This window comes from Podarcis pityusensis, assembly GCF_964106645.2.
Source record: "Podarcis pityusensis genome assembly, chromosome: 2".
NCBI classification, from domain to species: domain Eukaryota; kingdom Metazoa; phylum Chordata; class Lepidosauria; order Squamata; family Lacertidae; genus Podarcis; species Podarcis pityusensis.
Genome location: NC_138029.1, coordinates 3,378,751 through 3,395,365, shown reverse-complemented (window position 1 = coordinate 3,395,365; position 16,615 = coordinate 3,378,751). Strand labels below are relative to the sequence as shown.

The window sequence follows — 16,615 nt, the reverse complement described above, 5'->3', positions numbered from 1 at the left end:
GTGATTAAAGCTGATCTGGAGTTCTTCTGAAGCAAACTCACTCACCCCAAAATATTGTGAAGCTTTTGTGATGAGGAACGTGACTGGGGAAATGCACTTGCTGGGAAGTGTGGAGATGACACTTGCTTTGGACTTAAGGGCTGTCTCATCATCCCACAAAGGAATTGGGCAAAATGCTCATCAGACAGCTGATGTGGTGTCACCTCTCCACCCACAAATCCATCTGAACGCTCATTAAAAACAGCCCTTCTGGAAGTGACTTTACTGCACTGGCAGGCTAAATGCTGAAGACGTTGTCATGGTCAGTTTTGGTTTTGTCACTCACAGTGGCATACACCACTCCGTTTCGAAGTTGTCTGACAGTCCAGTTACAAAAGCAGAAAGCATTTTCTTTACCTCACTTCTATTTATTTAAAAAAGTAGAAATCTGAAAAAATAAAAGTTCTTTTAAAAAGTTAAATAAATTTGGTGATTAATAACCTGTTCAATGTAGTAAGAACCAACCTTTTGAAAATGGCAGGTGACACTCGAAAGCCAACCCAGGTACGTCTGGCAGCTGAGCCACCCGACAAACCCTGGCCATTCCTGCCTGTGTCTCAGTGCATGCCTGAGGCTCCAGGAGGGGGCACTGTGGCCGGCTGTCCTCCCCGAGGCGTCATGCGCCTGGATCCCGTACAACAGCGCAATGTGGAACGCGTTAATAGGGAAGGAGACGTTGCCTTTGATGTGTCTCCCTTTGATGTTTCTCTCCCTCTTTCTCTCTCGCACATAATAAATGGAACCTTATTTTCTCTGTCAGACAAAGGGGAATCGCCCCCCTGCAGCCCCAGGCGCTGACGCTCTTTGCTTCTCCCTCCCCCTCCACCCGCCACAGCCCACATGCCAACAGGGGCCAACCTGGTGGGGAGAAGGAAAGCAGGGAGAGCGGCCAGAGCAGCAGGCCTGGCTTCTTTCCTCCTGGGGCGGAATCTCTGCTAGCAAGGAAATGCCTTGTGGAAGGACTTTCTGAGCAACCAGCCCTGCAGGGGCTTGGGGGCAAATGCCCAGGCACCCCACTCAGAGGACTTGGCATGGGGGGGCCAGCAGAGCAAGGCTACCTCAGCAAAGCTTGAAGGGAAATAGTAGAAATTTCATCTAAACCAATGTGGCCCTCCAGCCCTCTCTGTGTGGCCCTTGGAAACTCTCATTAGGCCACACGCACCCATGTCTGTCCCCTCACTGCCCCTGCTTGGCTCCACCCAAAGTGCTTTTGCCCAGCTCGAAAGCACTATTGAGCTCTGATATGTGCAGAGCAAGGCAAGCAAGGGGTGTGGCCTGGGGAGGGGGAATAGTTGGGGAGAGTCCCGAGGGGCAGAAAGAGAGGGCTGGAGGACCACTTTAGGCTCTCTGGCCCGGGGTTCCCCACCCTTGCCTTAGATCCGATGTGGGGAACCTTTGGTGCTGAACTACAAGTCCCATCAACACTAATCACTGGCTATGCTTGCCAGGGTTGATGGGAATTATAGTTCAGCAACATTAGGAGGGCCAAAGCTTCCTCACACCTGCTCACACATGCAACATCTGCTAGTTCAAAACAGCAGATTGGCAAACGGACAGATTGAGTACAGTCCAAACAATCAGGGATCCCACCCCCTAAAATCTAGTCTAATGATAAATGGTCTATTTTGCCACTTGGTATTTCTTCCCCACTGGATTAGTGGACATTTTAACCTCCCCCCCCCCCCCAGGCTAGACTGGACTATTTTGCCCTCTCACACAAGCTTTCCATGGAAGGGTTTTCTGAAGTGGCTCAGTCTTAGAATCGGACTGCATGTGCCATATGTTTCCCCTTGAAAGTGTGGGTTAGTCTTTAGAACCACGCTTGGTCTTTCTCTCCTGATGCTGGAGAAAGCTAATAGAGGGGGTGACCCACAAGCCTAGGCAGCTCTTCCCCCAACTCCCAGTCTCCTCCTCCTCCATCCTGCCCTTCTGCCCAAACCAGAGAACAGAAGGTAGCGCTGGGCTGGCACTCCAGGGACGTCCTGCCTTCTCTGGGTTGCCTTTGCACCAATTTCAGCTGTGCAAACATCAGCGCTGTTTACTTTTCTATGGGCCAGTGCTAGCCCAGCAGTGGCCAGTAGTGACCCAAGGTAGCTCCTTGCCTATATGCTACTGTGAGGGTGAAAGGGGAGGTCATGGCAGCAGCTGCAGGCCCCCATGGGATCCAGGCAACACTCCTTGACTGCCCGTTCTCTACTTAGTAGAGTCATAGAATCATAGAATCATAGAGTTGGAAGAGACCACAAGGGCCATCGAGTCCAACCCCCTGCCAAGCAGGAAACACCATCAGAGCACTCCTGACATATGGTTGTCAAGCCTCTGCTTAAAGACCTCCAAAGAAGGAGACTCCACCACACTCCTTGGCAGCAAATTCCACTGTCGAACAGCTCTTACTGTCAGGAAGTTCTTCCTAAGGTTTAGGTGGAATCTTCTTTCTTGTAGTTTGGATCCATTGCTCCGTGTCCGCTTCTCTGGAGCAGCAGAAAACAACCTTTCTCCCTCCTCTATGTGACATCCTTTTATATATTTGAACATGGCTATCATATCACCCCTTAACCTCCTCTTCTCCAGGTTAAACATGCCCAGCTCCCTTAGCCGTTCCTCATAAGGCATCGTTTCCAGGCCTTTGACCATTTTGGCTGCCCTCCTCTGGACACGTTCCAGTTTGTCAGTGTCCTTCTTGAACTGTGGTGCCCAGAACTGGACACAGTACTCCAGGTGAGGTCTGACCAGAGCAGAATACAGTGGCACTATTACTTCCCTTGATCTAGATGCTATACTCCTATTGATGCAGCCCAGAATTGCATTGGCTTTTTTAGCTGCCGCATCACACTGTTGGCTCATGTCAAGTTTGTGGTCAACCAAGACTCCTAGATCCTTTTCACATGTACTGCTCTCAAGCCAGGTGTCACCCATCTTGTATTTGTGCCTCTCATTTTTTTTGCCCAAGTGCAATAGTTTACATTTCTCCCTGTTAAAATTCATCTTGTTTCTTTTGGCCCAGTTCTCTAATCTGTCAAGGTCATTTTGAAGTGTGATCCTGTCCTCTGGGGTGTTAGCCACCCCTCCCAGTTTGGTGTCATCTGCAAATTTGATCAGGATGCCCTTGAGTCCATCATCCAAGTCGTTGATAAAGATGTTGAATAAGACCGGGCCCAAGACAGAACCCTGTGGCACCCCACTAGTCACTCTTCTCCAGGATGAAGAGGAACCATTGATGAGCACCCTTTGGGTTCGGTCAGTCAGCCAGTTACAAATCCACTGAGTGGTAGCATAGTCAAGACTGCATTTTACCAGCTTCTTTACAAGAATATCATGGGGCACCTTGTCAAATGCCTTGCTGAAATCAAGGTAGGCTACATCCACTGCGTTCCCTTCATCTACCAGGCTTGTAATTCTGTCAAAAAACGAGATTCAGGTTAGTCTGACATGACTTATTTTTCAGAAATCCATGCTGACTATTGGTGATCACAGCATTCCTTTCTAGGTGCTCACAGACTGTTTGCTTAATGATCTGCTCCAGAATCTTCCCTGGTATTGATGTCAGACTGACTGGGCGGTAATTATTTGGGTCCTCTCTTTTCCCCTTTTTGAAAATAGGGACAACATTTGCCCTCCTCCAGTCTGGCGGGACTTTGCCTGTTCTCCAGGAATTCTCAAAGATGACTGCCAGTGGTTCTGAGATCACATCTGCCAGTTCTTTTAATACTCTTGGATGCAATTCATTTGGCCCTGGAGACTTGAATACATATAAACTAGCCAAGTATTTTTGTACTATCTCCTTAGTTATTCTGGGCTGTGTTTCCTTTGCTGAATCATTTGCTTCAAATTCTTCAGGTCGGGCATTGTTTTCTTTATCGGAGAAGACCGAGGCAAAGAAGGCACTGAGGAGTTCAGCCCTTTCTGTGTCCCCTGTTTGCATTTCACCATCTTCTCCTCTGAGTGACCCCACTGTTTCTTTGTTCTTCCTTTTGCTACGAACATACCCATAAAAGCCTTTTTTGTTGCTTTTAACCTCTCTAGCAAGCCTGAGTTCATTCTGTGCTTTAGCTTTTCTGACTTTGTGTCTACACGTGCTGGCTATTTGTTTGAATTCCTCTTTGGTGGTTTCCCCCCTTTTCCATTTTTTGTACACATCCTTTTTTAATCTTAACTCAGTTAAAAGTTCTTTAGATAGCCACCCTGGCTTCTTTAGGCACCTTCCATGTTTCCGTCTCATTGGTATTGCCTGACGTTGTGCTTTTACTATCTCCCTCTTAACAAACTCCCAGCTATCATGAACTCCCTTTCCTTTTAGTATTACTGTCCATGGGATCTCACCCAGCACTTCCCTAAGTTTTATGAAGTCGGCTTTCTTAAAGTCAAGAAATTGAGTCCTAGTATGCTTGGCTGCTCCTTTCCGCTGTATAGTAAACTTCAGAAGAGCATGATCACTCGCGCCTAATGATCCTTCCACTTCTACCCCACTAACCAGGTCATCAACATTGGTTAGGACCAGATCTAAAATGGCTGTCCCTCTTGTTGCTTCTCCTACTTTCTGGACAATGAAGTTGTCTGCAAGGCCAGTGAGGAATCTGTTTGACCTTATGCTCTTGGCTGAGTTTGACATCCAACAAATATCCGGGTAATTGAAGTCCCCCATTACTACTATCTCCCTTCCTTTTGCATGCTTGGCCATCTGTTCCAGGAAGGCATCATCTATGTCCTCCGTTTGGCTTGGGGATCTATAGTAAACTCCCACAATGAGGTCACTGTTATTCTTCTCTCCCTTAATTTTGACCCAAATGCTCTCACTTTGGCTTTGAGGTTCTAAATCTTGGATCTCTTCACAGGTATACACATCCCTGACATATAACGCCACTCCTCCTCCTTTCTTGTCTGGTCTGTTTCTCTGAAATAGATTGTATCCCCCTATTATTACATTCCAATCGTGGGACTTATCCCACCAGGTTTCAGTGATGCCTATTATGTCATATTTAGTTTGCTGTACCAAGAGCTCAAGCTCATCTTGTTTATTTCCCATGCTTTGCGCATTAGTGTACAGACATTGAAGTCCATTAATCATTCCCCCGTGTCTCTTATTTAAGGATTTTTTCCTCCCACCACTAGGTCTGCGTGCTGTTTGCTCCATTTGGTCTATGACATTTGGATGATCATCTTCATCAGTTGATAGACTCCTACCTTCAGGAGCACTGTCTCCCTCCCCCACATTAGTCAGTTTAAAGCCCTCCTGATGAGGTTTCTGAGATTTTTGGCAAAAACATTTCTCCCAACCGTTGTGAGGTGCAGCCCATCGCTTGCCAGAAGTCCATCTTCAAGAAACTGCAGTCCGTGATCTAAGATTCCAAACCGTTCCTGTTTACACCATTTGCGAAGCCAGCTGTTCACTTCCACTATTTTCCCCTCTCTCCCTGGGCCACGTCGTTCAACTGGGAGGACAGATGAGATGACAATTTGTGCATTTAATTGCTTCAATTTCCTGCCCAGAGCCTCGTAGTCTCTTTTGATCTTCTGGAGGCTATTGCTGGCAGTGTCATTGGTTCCCACATGAACCAAGAGGAAGGGGTATTTGTCAGTGGGTTTTATGATTCCTTGCAGTCGTTCAGTTACATCTTGGATCTTAGCCCCGGGGAGACAGCACACTTCCCGAGTCATCTTGTCAGGCCCACAGATCACCGCTTCTGTTCCCCTCAGTAGGGAATCCCCTATCACCACTACACGCCTCCTTTTAGGTTTGGTCGGGGTTCTTCCGTGAGCTGTCCGTTCCAAGGTCGCCTGCACATTCCCTGAGGACTGACTTTGCTGCTCATCTTCATATACCTGATCGACTGTAATGAGGGAGAGATCCTCAAATGGAGTCTGCTCTTCGTCTTCCATGCTAGGGGAGAGGACCTCAAAGCGACTGTGTATTTGTAAACAACCAGAGCGAACCCTGGGCCTCCTACTTCTTTGAGTCACGTTTCTCCATATATCTGGCTCCTGTGTTGGTGAACTAGCTTCCTTCTCAGGGAAGTCCCCTGTCTCCTCCTTGGTGGAGACGGTGTGCTCTGTTGCTTCCAAGAAGAGCTCCAGCTCTCTAATTCTTTGGAGCGTAGCTACACGTTCCTCCAGTTGCTGGACTTTGTCTTTTAAGAGGGCAATCAACATGCAATTGCTGCAGGTAAAGCTGCCTGCAACCTTTGGCAAGATGGCAAACATTGCGCAGGAACCGCAGGCGACTGCAGCTGTTCCCTCCCCCTCCATCTTGAGAACGTGTCATTGGGGGTGGCTACAGCGGTCCTCCATCATAAAAAGCGTGAAGACAGGACAAATAACTCCCCCCACAAAAAAACCTAGGTCTCCCCCAACAAACGTTTGAGACTAGCTCCCCTAAATCTAAAAGATGAGTCCTTGTGGCTGTTTGGCATATTCCCCTCCTATGAACAGTGGAACCATTCATGGGGCACATTCATGCTTCCCTGCAGACGGGCAACTAGATGTATCACGGAAGATCCATGAACTGGATCTCCAGGTTTCATTTTTTATTTTTTAAGTGTCAATAGCAGCTGTGCATGTTTGCCCTTTGGGTGGGTGTGTTGGCAGTGAGATGGTGCTTGATTCTCATTAGAACCACAGTGCTGAGGAAGGGGTGTGTGTGGTTATTTGACATTTTAAGAGAATAATACTGACATTTATTATTTACATTTCTCACCCACCCTTCACCAAGAGGGCAGGTTACAACAATGTAAAATACAACATTAAAGCAGTTAAAAACTTATCACACCCGAAAGAATACAGTAGACCCTCAACTGGGACTCATAGTTAAGCTTTCTCTTCGCTCACCACAAGCTGTATCTAGGGATGGGTGAATTTGTCAATTTTGGTTCCTCATTTTCCCCAAGCTTAAGTTCTGTCCTCTGCATTTGTGTATCAGTTTGCGCCTTCTTGAGATGAAATGAAAACCCACCAGCATTTTAGTGCTAATTTCTCCTAATATGCACATTTGTGTATGCAAGTTTGCCCAATATACACATTTTTGCAAAGCCATTTCCCCTAATGTAATGCATTTTTAAACATCATTTTCACAATTAAATGTTATTTCCATGCACACAACTGGAATATCTCTTCCTTTCAACATATTGCTCAGCAGGAGCACTGCACTGCAACATTCAGATAAGTGTGAATTATGAAGGAAGGCTGTGTTTCAGTTTGCACATTGTTTCAGCCGATGTGGATTAAGCAAATTAGTTCACCTTTAAATGTGAACTGAACCAAATCTCCCCCTCACTCTGAGCTGTAGCCAGGATTTGTTCACCATGAATCCCAGTTTGGATTGCACACTGAGCCAAACCTTGACTTAAAGCCCGACTGCACTGTACATTTAAAGCAGCATCAAAGCCCTTTGCACAGCCTTGGCTTCCCTAAAAGAATCCCTGGAAGTGGAGCTTGTTATGAGCGCTAAATTGTTAGGCTAAAATTCTCAGAGTGGCTTAACAGTCAGTCCCTCTTCCCAGGGAACTCTGTAGTTCTGTGAGGGAAGAGGGATCGCCTCACAATTCTCAGCACACTTAACAAAATACTGTTCTTAGGGGAAGCCATGGCTGCTTAAAGTGGTCTGACATTGCTTTAAAGGTGTAGTGACGATGGGTCTATCACTTAGGATGGCATCAAAAAGGACCAGGGAGGAGCAAAGCAGCGATGAGCAACTCTCTGGGAGCCTGCAGATTTGTGTGGCCCCAAGAAGCCACCTTTGGGCTTGCTATATTGTGCAAACCAAGCCAAATAAGACACAGGAAGGGATAGGGTCACATTTTCTATTCCATTCCAAAGCCCCAGAGCAAGAGGAGAAACATACAGGTTTTAAAAGCAAGAGAGAGGCAATTCTTACAAGAGGAGGCAAATGAAGATGACCTAACTCTGCTACTTCCCTGCTGTTAACCAGCTCCTCCTGAAAACTGTTTTTCTATAAACAAAGCAGTGGTCAAGTTTGAGAACAAGAGTTTGCACGCCACACCTAGCTTGGCCCTGAGGGCCAGCCCCTCCTTCATGGAGAAATGAGAACAGCAATTGGGAGAAGCAGAAATGCCTCGGTAGCAGCAGCCACAACACGGGATGGCAAGATTTTTTCCCTCCTTCCTGAGTGTTTTCTTCTGCTTTTGTTAAATGCTGGGCTTACTTGTTTCACATGTTCATTACAGGTGTTTATCAGTGGTGGACTTGATTCTGCTGAGTTAGCCATTTTATTGCCTCCTGTTTGACAACTGGCTTTTGAAAGCTTATGGTTTGGAAATATTTTATTTGTAACCTGCCATGAGCAATAGGAGAGGTGGTCTGGCAAGGTGTTGGTAAAGCACAACAAGACGTTCTCTGCCCCCATTTTAACTTCATAATAACCCTGCGAGGCAGGCTGTGCTAGGAAATGTTGACTCATCCAGTGAGCTTTGCACCCAACATTGGATTTGCCTCCCTCCTCCGCACCTCATGCTCTACCTACAACCTTGCCACACTTAGACCTGGTCAGCACATGTAGCAGATCAAGATAGCTGGATGAGAAGAGGGGACTGTGTTGCTTCATGCCACAGGGCAGGGCTCACATTTTCTGATGTAGGAAACAAGTACCATTCTAGCACAAGGTTGGACAAGAATTTTTCTCTCAGACATGCTTTGTTTTGTTTAGAAGTTGCATGGAATGAATAAACATTTTTAAAAGATTTGCCGTACCTCCATCTCTTGCAGAAAAACTGCTTGGGGTCTCGGAGTCAGAACCGCTGCTGCCTTGCTGTAGGAGCAACGGATTTTACTGATTTTACCAGAGGGAAATTCACATCCACTTTCACCCTGTTTGATGTTGCAGGAGAGGGAGGGGGGTGGCAGGGTGAGAAAGCGTTGGGGGGGGGGCTCTCTCTCTCACTCTCCCTCTCTCTCTCTCTCTCTGCCCAACCTTTAACAAATGGTTCAGAAGGCAAGGAAGAAAAGCAGTGCATCTGGAACTTTGCTCTGGAGATGTTTTCAGTGGCTTTTTAAAAAGTGAAGGCAGCCCGGAAAAAAGCCAAGGCAGGAAATCTTCCTTACATGCTCATAAGGAGGAACAGCACATCTGCACCTTGGACGCATATGGTGTTCAAAGCAGTCCTTGCACGCATCTCCTGCTCACTCTCTTAGGGCTGGTTTCTGCATCACCTTATCCCAGTGCTTGAAAGGAGCCAGTTTGGTTGAATGAAGTTCACAGAATTGTAGAGTTGGAAGGGACCCCAAGGGACCCCAACCTCTGCTTATAAACCTTATAAAGTCCACAGCCTCCCAAGGGAGACCGTTCCACCGTCAAACAGCTCTTACTGTCAGAAGGTTTTTTCCTGCTATTGAGTTGGAATCTCCTTTCTTGTAACTTGAAGCCATTGGTTTGCGTCCTACCCTCCAGGGCAGGAGAAAACAAGCTGGCTCCGTCTTTCATGTGACAGCCCTTGAGATATTTGAAGATGGCTATCCTATCTCCTCTCAGCCTCCTCTTTTCCAAAAGAAAGGCCAACACTCGTGTAAAATTCTCAAAATTCACTCATGTCCCAAATTCAAAAAGTATCCCCCCACTTTCGTGGGAGATGAATTGTCCCATGAAACCCTGGGATATTTGGCAAAGCTTTATCTGAAATTCATGAAAAACTAAAATGGAGGCACCCATCTTTGTTCCAGTTTTTGCATTACTTTCATATTGAAATGAATATTTCTACATTATTTTAGCTCTGGGGCAGCTGACAGGGTGTCCTCTCATGTGGTTGGCCTACATTATCCTCAGTGTTTGGCCATGCTAGCTGCAGCTAATGGGCATTATAGTCTATTTATTTACAAAAAAAATTATATACCACTCTATCACCAAAATAAGACAAAACCATTCAATAAAATAAGACAAAACTATATAATAAAAGCATAAAAAGTAAAAACAAACAACAACAAAGCATCTGGAAGGTACGACACCAGCTACCCTCTGGCTGATTTTTGCATTTGTTTTTGAAACTAATGCACAATGTTAATCAATACAAAGGAATACTATTTGCTCAGATTGCTCATCTTTCCCCAACTTACCTAAATAAATTAAAAATTCTGCACCAGGAAAAGTTGGATTTGCAGTACAGTGCAAATTACTCATATTTATCTTCCTTAATTTATTCTGCTCATGCTAGTCATAGTGAAGCTCCGGTCACTGAAAAACCTGGAAATTCCAGGTGTCACTGCCTACTTGAAAATTATTATCTTTGTCGAAAGTGATGGCTTTTCCACCTAGGTGAGACCACCCTAGACAGTGTCCTCATGGAGAGCAGCAAGGCTGGGAAGCCTTCGAACTTTCCAATATTGTTGGATTCCAGCTCTCCTCAGCCCTATAGGAGCTATGGTCCAGTGACCACAGCTTCCCCGTTTCTGCAAATGGGTAAGGGAACATCAGTGGCTTGGGCCCCTCCTTCCTCCGCTCTGAACCAGGGATGGGGAACCAGGCGCCTTCATTACATTGCTGGACTCCAACTCCCATCAGCCCCAGCATGCATAGCAACATCTGGGAGGACCACAGGTTTCCCCTGCCCTGCCTAGGTTAAGCTTTCATAGCTTCCTCAGCTCTTGCCTCATGGTGGGGTGGGGGAAAGGACCACAGCTTTAGCCAGCGTCTTTTAGGTTTCCATCCATTTCCAAAAAAGGAGAAGCAGCGGGGGAGGGAGTTCCATAGAGGAGATGTCACAGTGACAAGGAAATGAACGGAGAGGCCATCATCGATCAGGGCTGCAGGCGCCAGGATCAAAGGGACTTTACAGCTCGCCTCCCCGGGATCCTGCATGCCCATGTTCCCTGGGGTTACCGGAGCAACAGCATGTTCCAGCGGATGCTTTGCATTTTTATTCACACCACACATGTTTCCACTCTTCAGCAGGAATAATAAGAAAAACCTGCAAACCCAAATCTGCTGCCCACAACCCCTCCCCCAGTATGTATGCACGCACACAAGGAGACACGCACACACCCACAATCACACCCACCAGGCAGTGGCTATTTATGTCTTCTTTAATTTCTTGGTGCAAGGCATTTAGCCAGTTTTGTTCACTTAAGAGATAATTTTTTGACTCTCTGCCAGGTACTGGATGTCCTGATTTTCTTGATTAGAAATCACTCTTGTATTCTGAACTGCTTTCTGGTGAAATAAATAGCCTGCACTCAAAAGGTATGGATTTGGATGTCTTTAGAAGGGTGAAGGCTGAACATTTTTTTGGTGCAGGTGGCAGTGGGGGGGCAGTTTAAAGACACAAAGCTGCTCCATACCAAGTAGAATCATTGGACCACCTAGCTCTCCCTTCTCTGCCCCAGGAGTAGCGAACATGGTTCCCTCCCAGTGTTGATGGACTACAACTCCCATAATCCCTGACTGTTGACCGTTGCTGACTGGGGCTGATGGGATCTGGAGTCTAACAAACTCTGGAAGGCAACACAATAGTAACAGAGAGACGAGTCCTGTGCTTGACTCTCAAGCAGACCCCCATATGCATTTCAGGGAAGCTTCTCCACCATTAGTGATCTTTTCATTCAAAAGCCCCCTGACGAGTGTCTGAGGAAGCCCAGGGTTCTCTAGCACATAGCAAAAGCCACTGCTTTGGTCTACTGAGCAATGGAGGAGGCTGCTGCGGCACATGAGAGGCAAGAAGGAATGCTGCTCTGACACGCTACCAGGGATGGGGAACCTGTGACCCTTCAGCTGTTGGACTCCAACTCCCACCAGCCCCAGCCAGCATGGCAAATCACCAGGGATGATGAGAGTTGTAGTCTAGCAGTATCAGGAGGGTCATAGGTTTCCCCAGTGAAATATACTCCAGACTCTAGGGTTGCTCCCGCTCTGGCTGTAGTGTGTCAAAAGCCCTGCTGAAGGCTGAGGGTGAAATTATGGGATGCAGCTTTGAGTTGGTTCTGGCCAAGCTCAATCAGGCTCTCCCTGTTACTTTCCACTTCTGGATGAGAGTCTTTAATGCAATAGATCTGCTAGGAGAAACTTTTTTGCACATGTGGGTGGTAGTTGCAGTATCAAGGCAAATAGGTGTTCCCTAAGATGGGGTGGGGGGAAGGCATTGGCTGGCCACAGTCCACTTGCTATTTTTGAAAGAGAAAGCTGATGGTGGGAGCAAAAAAAAGTGGACTGCTCAAAGGTGTAGTGAGAAGAAGAGAAGGGTTTGGATTTGATATTCCGCTTTATCACTACCCAAAGGTGTCTCAAAGCGGCTCACATTCTCCTCCCCCACAACAAACACCCTGTGAGGTGAGTGGGGCTGAGAGACTTCAAAGAAGTGTGACTAGTCCAAGGTCACCCAGCAGCTGCATGTGGAGGAGCGGAGACATAAAGCCGGTTCACCAGATTATGAGTCCACCGCTCTTAACCACTACACCACACTGGCTCAATGGTGAGTGAACTGAGAATACAGCATTATGGGAATTGTAGTTCTGAGCATGAAAAGTTAAGAAGAGGACAGAGACAGAGTAGTTTTGATGGATCTTTGGATTTTGACAAGTTGGGAACATAAGATATGGGGAGCCATTGTGGCTAGGAGCTATGGCTAGGCAATACCTGGTTTTCAACATTGTGATAGATGACCAGCTAAACATTGCAATATACTGATATATCACAGTGTCTGTCATAATTTTTTCCACATTGTGATTTTTGCATAGCACACACATACACAATTCACAATACATTGCCAGGTCAAAAATTATGAAACCAATATCACGATATGGACTTCAAATCAGTTTTGGATGATATATTGATATATTGCCCAGCCCTACTAGGAGCCATTGTTTGCCTTATCCTCCATGAATTTGCCAACTCTTTTTTAAAAGCCATCCAAGTTGGTGGGAGCAAATTCCAAGTTTAACTCATCATTACACCAAAAATAGGAACCCATTAAAAAGACTTCATTTTTTCTCTAAATTCCTTTCCACTTCCCAAACTTTCTTCTGCATTCAGCCCTTGAGAGATTATTAATCTCTCTGTCACCTTCCTCACTGTTGCAATAAAGCTATTTAAGGGGAAGGTGTCTGGCTCACAAAATTCCTGATGTTGTCCAATGCTCATCCATCTGTCTGAAGTGTTTTGAAATCATAACCCATTTTTCCTGTCTTCTGTTGAAAACTGACATGTTTTTCTGATTTGTAATCTAGCTAAATTTGTATGATGCTTAGTAAAAAACAAAACTAATACCCAAAGGTATCCAAAAGCCTTTTTGTTTTAAAAAAGAGGGGCATTTATAAAGTTTTTATTTGTCAAAAGAAAATAAAGAAGTGGCATTTTTCATGGATCCTCAGTTCACTGAGGAAGCTCCAGAGGCAAATGCAATAGGATCAAAAGTTTTCTTGCAAGGAGAGCACATTGGAAAGTAATGGTGGGGTTTTGTGATTTCCTTTAAAAATGTAGTAACACTGAGAATACAGGGAAAATAAAGCACCCAGGCCAACAGTTATAGTAGTGAAAGCAACATCAGTTCCTCCCAAAGGATATGCTTGGAGCCTCCAGTCAGCTGCAAACCTCAGATATCTTCCAAGCTGTTTCTCTCCACCTCCTACTAAGGTTGTGCACATTACTAGCTAACTAATAGCCAACAACCATCAAAAAGCCATTAAAGACATGTATCTTACTATGTATTAGAATTGTAAGCCTGTCATCACGTTGCAGTTTGCATGGCCATCACTAGGTGGCCAATGTAATTCCAGAATAATATCAAAACAGCAGGCAGGAGAACCAACAAGCAGTGTGGGTGGCAGGCAGCCCAGGCAAGCTGTTGAAAGGAGGTACTCCAGAGAACAGTTTGGCAAAGCAGACTCTGAAGCACACACCCTCCCAGGTAAACCATCATTGGCCATGCCAGTGCAGTGGTGGGCAGGGCTAGCTACAAAAAATAGGTGGAGCACAAGCAGGTTGCGACAGTTGGGTACATTTCAGATCCACATGAAGCTAGAGGTTTGGTTTCTGCACAACAACATATCTCTCCATCCGAGGAAGCAAGGGGCATCATCACAGGTCAGGGATGCATTCCAACCAGGCTAAAGCCCTCAAAGAGGATGTGGAGCAGGGCAAGAGAGTGTTGGAGCTTAGACAGAGCCCACAGGACTAAAAAGAGAGGTCTGGAGAGCCAAAATTGGCTCCAAAGCCTGAGATTCCCCAACCCTGCAATAAGTAAATTGGAACGCAGTTATGGCAGATGTGGCTGTGCACTGTATTTGCACCCAGACACTCATTTGGGTCCCATTGAACTTGATAGATTGGGATTTTATGCATTGTGAATGGTGCCTGCATCCTCTCTGAGGTGATTTCTTGAGTGTACAACATATGCCCAGAGCTGAATAGGGATCAAGATGCATAAAACATATTTGATAGCCCCCGCTGCCCCCACCACCCAACCATCCAAATATTAATGTTGCAAAATTTGGATGCACAAATCCAGCCAAAATCCAGCATGTCAAAGCATGGCACTGCTACTGACAAGAGCACATACAAGCAACCCACAGCCCACAGCTGCATTGAAATTAATGGATCAAAATATGCCATGTTCATTCATTTCAAGGGGTCTACTTTGAGTAGGAATAACGTTAGATACAGCCCCATGTTGCTTTTACCTATATTCATTCCATACCATTTCCACACTGATCTGTGTTTTGTTTTGCTTTAAAAAAAAAAAACACCATGAAAAAACACAAATAAGTGAATTTCAGTTTCTTGAATGCATTCCTAAATGTGTTTTGATGCATTTTTTACTCTGAGAACTGCAGTGCAAAATTTGGAGATGTGCAAAATCTGAAGGATTTTTATTCTGATCCACAGTATTAAGAATAACAACAGCAACATATCTCTTACCTTCCTTTCATAAAAAGGTCTCAGGGACACTTTGCAGCGCATGAAACCACAATTAAAACATTAACTTATCCACATTAGTATGGGAGGTCAGTTCATACTGGAATTCCCCAAAATCAAATCCCTCAGGCTTCCCCAGCTTTGACAGCACCAATCACTTCCTTTGAAGGCATTGCAATACCAGCCATCGAAAGGCACTTCCTCCCAACTTGAAGGTCCCGGAAATAACATAAATCATTCACTAACCTCAGGCAGGAAAATGCAACTTCCATACATTGCACCTCTTAAGACTGGAAAAGGTCTACATATTTTAACAATTTAAACTGCAGAGACACCATTAACATTGCTTCGAGAAATCATATGGGCGAAACTGCTTTTTAAAAGATATATTTGGAATTAATAGTTGAATGGGGAGGGAGGATTTGGTTCTTATTTGAATATAACCTACATTCCAAAACAATACTGTGAACATACAAACATACATACGTTTGTATCTTTGTATTTTAAACCAATAAATATTTAATAAAACAAAAAAAATAAATACTGTGAACAGAGCCATCCTTCAGAATTCACACTTTTCCGAATTTTGCGATGTATTTCTACAGCCAAAAAATTGCAAACAAAATGGTGTACACTTGGGGAAAGTGTGTTTTAAGGTGCACATCTTGCTGAAAGTAATATAAAATGTATTGTTTTAAGCAAAACTGCACAAAAAGATAAGGAGAAATGCACATTGTGCTGATGAGGATTAATAATGCAAATGGATGGAGAAATGTAGCAAAGTGAACTTGAGAATATGAGCTGTGCCAAAAGTGACAGTGATACGTCTCTCCCTCTGCTGGGCACTGGCAGCCCCCTCTCTCCTGCTGTTCCTGCTTTCTCCTTCTGGTGCCATCTCCACACCACCCACTCCTATACCACTTGAACAGTCATGGCTTACCCCTTTCAAAGATCCCAATGTCCCACACTACTCTTGCCAAACAAGACAAACCCCCAGAGTCACTAGTCCACACTAGGTTTTGTTAGCCCATCTGATGACATACGCCTACAATGATTTATTAGCATAGCTGCTAAATTATCTGTGGCTTGACAGAATCAAATGGAATTTGGCTTGCATGGTCACCTGGATTAGGCTTATGCTCGCCAGAGGCAACCAGACAAGAGGCCTGCCCAATGCCGAGCCATGTTCTGAAATGCCAAACATCTGCCACATTCTGTCCCACAAAGCCCCATATAGGATTGCTACCTCTCAAAGAGAGAGCGAGATTCATTGAAATACATGCATATCAAAAGTGATTTTGCATTGCCTTGCAGTGGAGGTGCACTAGGGCCAGAGTACTGGGTGCACAGGATTACAGCCACACCGTCGTTGCTTTAGGCTCCACTCTTATGTGCCAGCTTCACCGTTGTTGGGGTGGTTGGTTCATTAAGATGCACAGCAGAGAGAATTGCTGGCTGATGGAGAGGATCCACCTCTGGCTCTACCCACCACCAGTAGCTGGTGGAAAGTCCCCAGACAGACACTAGGGAATGGGGCTGGTGGCCCAAACCTTGGGTCCCTCAGCTGTGTGTGGGGGGGACAATCAAAACTGTCCCTGCTCCTTCTGCCCTGGTTGACACAAGCTGGCTGGGTTTTGAAAACAGCAGTGGCTCCACCCCTCCTTACAATTGCTCTGCAAGGCTGCGATCCTGTGCTCCCTTATGTGGGGATATCTCAACAAAATGGGGACT

At 45.6% G+C, this 16,615-nt stretch overlaps 1 long non-coding RNA gene across 1 annotated transcript in view; it reads right to left on the bottom strand.

Annotated features, from left to right (window-relative positions):
- Positions 1–16,615, bottom strand: part of LOC308468541 — a 53,495-nt gene that overhangs the window by 11,830 nt on the left and 25,050 nt on the right. Inside the window, exon 4 of the long non-coding RNA XR_013981707.1 lies at positions 8,740–8,856. This is a non-coding gene — a long non-coding RNA (uncharacterized lncRNA). The remainder of the gene's footprint in view (positions 1–8,739; positions 8,857–16,615) is intronic.